The sequence below is a fragment of the Podarcis liolepis genome, assembly GCF_965112155.1.
Source record: "Podarcis liolepis genome assembly, chromosome: 15".
Classification (NCBI taxonomy): Eukaryota; Metazoa; Chordata; class Lepidosauria; order Squamata; family Lacertidae; genus Podarcis; species Podarcis liolepis.
The window spans coordinates 12,572,830-12,577,735 of NC_139566.1; positions in this window are offsets into that span (position 1 = coordinate 12,572,830).

The following is a 4,906-nucleotide window of genomic DNA, read 5'->3' on the forward strand; positions in this document are numbered from 1 at the left end:
TTAGTTGCCAGTGTATTGCAAAAGCTCTGTGCTGGAGAAAAGCCATGCCGTGAATTCTTGTGTACTGGGAGGTGAGTTTGGGTTTTTTTTAGCCATGTACACCATGGACTAGATTAGAAGCCTAGGATGAGTCTTAGGACCTCTCTACCCTTCCGTTTGTGTGTGATTTCTAGGTCTGTGATGTGTAGGCACAAGTAGCTGAGATTCCAGCATTGCAGGAGTTTGGACTAGATGACCCTTGGGTCCCTCCCAACTCTATAATTCTGCGATTTAGGGATGCGGGTGGCGCTGTGGTCTAAACCACTGAGCCTCTTGGGCTTGCTGATCGGAAGGTCAGCAGTTCGAATCCCCGCGATGGGGTGAGTTCCCGTAGCTCGGTCCCAGCTCCTGCCAACCTAGCAGTTCAAAAGCACGCCAGCACAAGTAGGTACCGCTGCAGCGGGAAGGTAAATGGCATTTCCGTGCGCTCTGGCACTTGTCACGGTTCTCTGTGTGCCAGTAGCGGTCATGCTGGCTACATGACCTGGAAAGCTGTCTGTGGACAAATGCTAGCTCCTTCGGCCTGAAAGCGAGATGAGCGCCGCAACCCCATAGTCCCCTTTGACTGGGCTTAACCTTCCAGGGGTCCTTTACCGTTTTACCTTTTTTAAATTCTACAATTTATTAATATTGTCCCAGAGCTTTTCCTGGGAAAACTTGCTGTTTACCACTGATTCGGACGTCAATCAGGTTTTCCGTCGATCAACGTTTGTTCTGATTCAGTAGGAAAACCACAGGTTTGAAAAAATACCTGCTCAGATCATGCACCCAGTGCCTCGATTCTGCAGCACAAACAGAAGAGTCGACGAGCCCTTAGGCCCCTTCTCCACTATGCACTTAGAGCAGTATCATCCCACTTTAAATAGTGCTGGAGCTGCAGTCAACATCGGAGTGCACTACCTTGGCTTCCATGGGAAAGGGCAGTGTTTTTCAACCACTGTTCCGCGGCACACTAGTGTGCCGCGAGATGTTGCCTGGTGTGCCGTGGGAAAAATTGAAAAATTCGAAAGATTTTTTTTAAAAAAGTCACATTTTCGCCCACTAGGCGGGCGCCGGACTGTGTCCACCCTAATTTCCATCCGTCCTGGGTGGGGATCAGACTGGATAAGATCGGATGAGAGCGGACAGGCGGTCCACTCTCATCCGATTCCTCATAGAGAGCAGCGAGGCTCTGACATCTCCCTCTCCGCACACAGTGCGGAGATGGAGCTGTCATCCACTGGCTCAGTGGGGATCAGCGGATCGATCCCTGCTGAGCAGAGAACGGTCCGCAACGTTTTTGTTTGCCATTAAAGAAAAAATATTAAACCATGCTTGAATGTCGGAACTGGTTACTAAAATTTTTGAATCCCACCACTGATGTTAAGTGTTTGTGTTTATTTGATTTGTGTTTATTTGATTCCTATTCAAGAGAATTACTTTATATATAGTCAATATAGGCACAGAGTTAATTTTTTTAACATTTTCTAATGGTGGTGTGCCTCGTGATTTTTTCCATGGAACAAGTGTGCCTTTGCCCAAAAAAGGTTGAAAAACACTGGGAAAGGGGTTCAGGGGCGCCGAGCAGAGGGGGCGGAAGAAGCTTCAGCCCCCTCAATATTGGTGTGCAGGGGGCCGAGACATCCGTCCCCTGCCATTGTCAGGCAAGTGCCTGGAAGCTGGACAGGGGCTGAGACAAGCAGAGAGGGAAGAGCGTCCTCTGTGTGCGCCCCCCTCCCATGGGGCGAAGCTTTTTTGTCCCACACGTATGTTTGAGGAACACCAGAAAGCTTTTCCAGAAGGCGCTCTCTGCCAGGGATGCACAGGGTGAAGCATCTTTGCCTGTGCGTCCCTTTCCAAAAGGGCTGGGGGGTGAGTGGGTGGGCCAAGTCTGCCTGTCTGGACTGGGGGGTGTATCGCACGTGTGGCATCGTGCATGCACATCGAGGGGCCCCCAATGTCAGGTGCAACTCAGCACGCCTGTAGGGGTTGCACATTCAGTTTCCAGAATAAATCACGCAGGCTGAGAGGCAAGGCACTTCTGTCTGCACGGGGTTTATAGAGGAATGTCTCCTTTTTCCTGATGCAGAATCCGAGTTGCCTGATTGATGGGCTTCATCACCACCACCCTGCATAAAATGCACCCAGGAAGTTGCCTTGCCTCAACACTCGTGTTCCTTTGGCTGTTTGAGCTGCCACTTTCTCAATTAATAGGGTTTTCCGATAATCATTGCAGCCAGAGCAGGGTCCCACCCAACCTGACGTCTTTCAGTTTGCAAAGATCCAATGTTCATCTGGCCCGTCCTGGCTGGGAAGGAGGGCTTGTCTGCATTCCAGAGACAGCTAGTAACTCTCGCCTCAAATTCCAGCCCAGTGGTAGTGGGGATGACCCTTATTGCTCCACACACCAGCTGGAAGGATGCGTTCACCTCGTAGTGCAGGGCGTGCGCACTGCTTGCTTGCAGCGAGGACTAACGTAGGTCACATGTTGTTTGCCAAACTCCCATGGTGCTTTGCTGGCACTCCTAACTAAGCTCAATGGTGTTGTGCAGGGCTGTGTGAAATGCTTTGCTGAAACTTGAGTTTGTTGTGGTGGTACCCGTCTGTCCCTCCTGGATTGCTTTGGAAACGTGGGCAGGATAGGGGATGAAATACATTTTTGGGGGTAGGCCTCATAGTCTGAAGCAGGAGTGGGGAAACTCACAGCCCTCCAGTTGTTGCTGAAAAGAAATCCAGTTTTCCTCAGTAACTGTGACCAGTCCAATCCCCTTTCAAATCTGCTGGAAATTAGGTGAGCATTTGCTCCTCACTCAGGGCAGAACTGCCAACCTAGCAGTTCGAAAGCACATCAAAGTACAAGTAGATAAATAGGTACTGCTCCGGCGGGAAGATAAACTGCGTTTCTGTGTGCTGCTCTGGTTCACCAGAAGCGGCTTAGTCATGCTGGCCACATGACCCGGACGCTGTACGCCGGCTCCCTTGGCCAGTAAAGCGAGATGAGCGCCGCAACCCCAGAGTCGGTCACGACTGGACCTAATGGCCCTTTACCTTTACCAAGGCAGATGATTATATAGAAAGTAGGGCTGGGCAGTGTCAGGTTTTCAACATTGCAATGTATCAACAGCCAAATATCGCGATCTGGCGATACATCGGGATGTTGAAAGGTAGGTAGCTTGTTCCTTCCGCCTGGCACTTCTTCTCTGAGGGGTGGGCAGCAGCTCGCCCCTCAACAGAGAAGTTTAAAGGAGCCCCCCCCCCCTGCCTCTGGCCCACATGCCTGTATCAATTTTGTATTGGTGAAATCCTTGATATCTGTGCATGTTCACGTCCTTCTAGATTAAGTGGAGCAGGGATTCACGGCAGGACAACAAAAATGGATTTTGAGAGCCCATGGGCTCACTAAGAGAGACTTAAACTTCCAGCCTGGAAGGAGAAAATACCCACTATCTAATACTCGGTGGGCTGAGTATTAATGTTACATGTTGAACGCACTGTTTATAAATGCCGACTTCGCTTGGATAGCTGATTCCACATTTGGATGGCATATGTTGAGCTGTATGTGCAAATGTTGAGTGGTATACAAATTTAATTAATAATAATAATAAAGATGGATGGACTGGTGATGCATATTGTATCCTGCAGCTTCCGGCAAGTTGTAGGAGGTGAAGAGTTGCCCTTATGCTGGGATCCTCCTTGCAGGCTTTCCATAGGTGTCTCCCATTTACATTCTGTTTTGGTCCCCCCCCCCCATTATTCATTTTATAACACAACTAAACAACACAAACACACACACACAAATACAAATAAATTCTTGTCTTATCCTTATTTTTTCTAAACATTGTTAGGTGGGCTTCCCCAAGTCCCCCCTATCTGATTTTCATTTTACCTCATCTTTAGCAGTTTACATATATCATAATTTTTAACCATTTTTTTTATCACGCTCACTTTTACCATAAAAATCTTCACTATTTATCTTCATTATTTATTTCCCAGTACTGCAGGTATAGGGACGCGGGTGGCGCTGTGGGTTAAACCACAGACCCTAGGACTTGCCGATCAGAAGGTCGGCGGTTCAAATCCCCGCAACGGAGTGAGCTCCCGTTGCTCGGTCCCTGCTCCTGCCAACCTAGCAGTTCAAAAGCACATCAAAGTGCAAGTAGATAAATAGGTACCGCTCCGGTGGGAAGGTAAATGGTGTTTCCGTGCGCTGCTCTGGTTCGCCAGAAGCAGCTTAGTCATGCTGGCCGCATGACCCGGAAGCTGTACGCCGGCTCCCTCGGCCCATAAAGCGAGATGAGAGCCGCAACCCCAGAGTCGGCCACGACTGGACCTAATGGTCAGGGGTCCCTTTACCTTTTTTACTGCAGGTATATGTAGTCACACACAAGCCGATCACAGGTAAGTGGGGGCCTGTCTGTATTGTTAAGTTGACAGGTTTTTCCTTCTTCGTTTTCCTTCCTTCAAATACAACTTCCATTAAAAATAAATTAAGAAATGATTCGCCTTCGCCGCCACCTTAGGTGCAAATTTTCTAAATGGAAACCCCCAACATGCATTGGCCATGTGTCATGAGGTCCACCTTGCGTCTCATCCTCGATTGCCAGACAGTCTTCTCTCTCCCGTTCCGCTCCTCCACCTTTTCTCCCACAATTTGCCAACCAAAACCTCGGCTTATCGGGTTGTATGCGGAGCAAATACTCTGAGCAAGCTGTGTACCAGAAATACACACGCCACTCATTCTTAAATTATGCAAGATGAGCGGAATTTAGCACCACTCACTCTGAGGATTTTTTGAAAGGCTGGAATTTTGCTATTCCATGGTATAGAAACTGGCACGTAGTGTATGAGCAATTCTGAATTCCACTGAGTTCTTCCAAGTTTAATCATG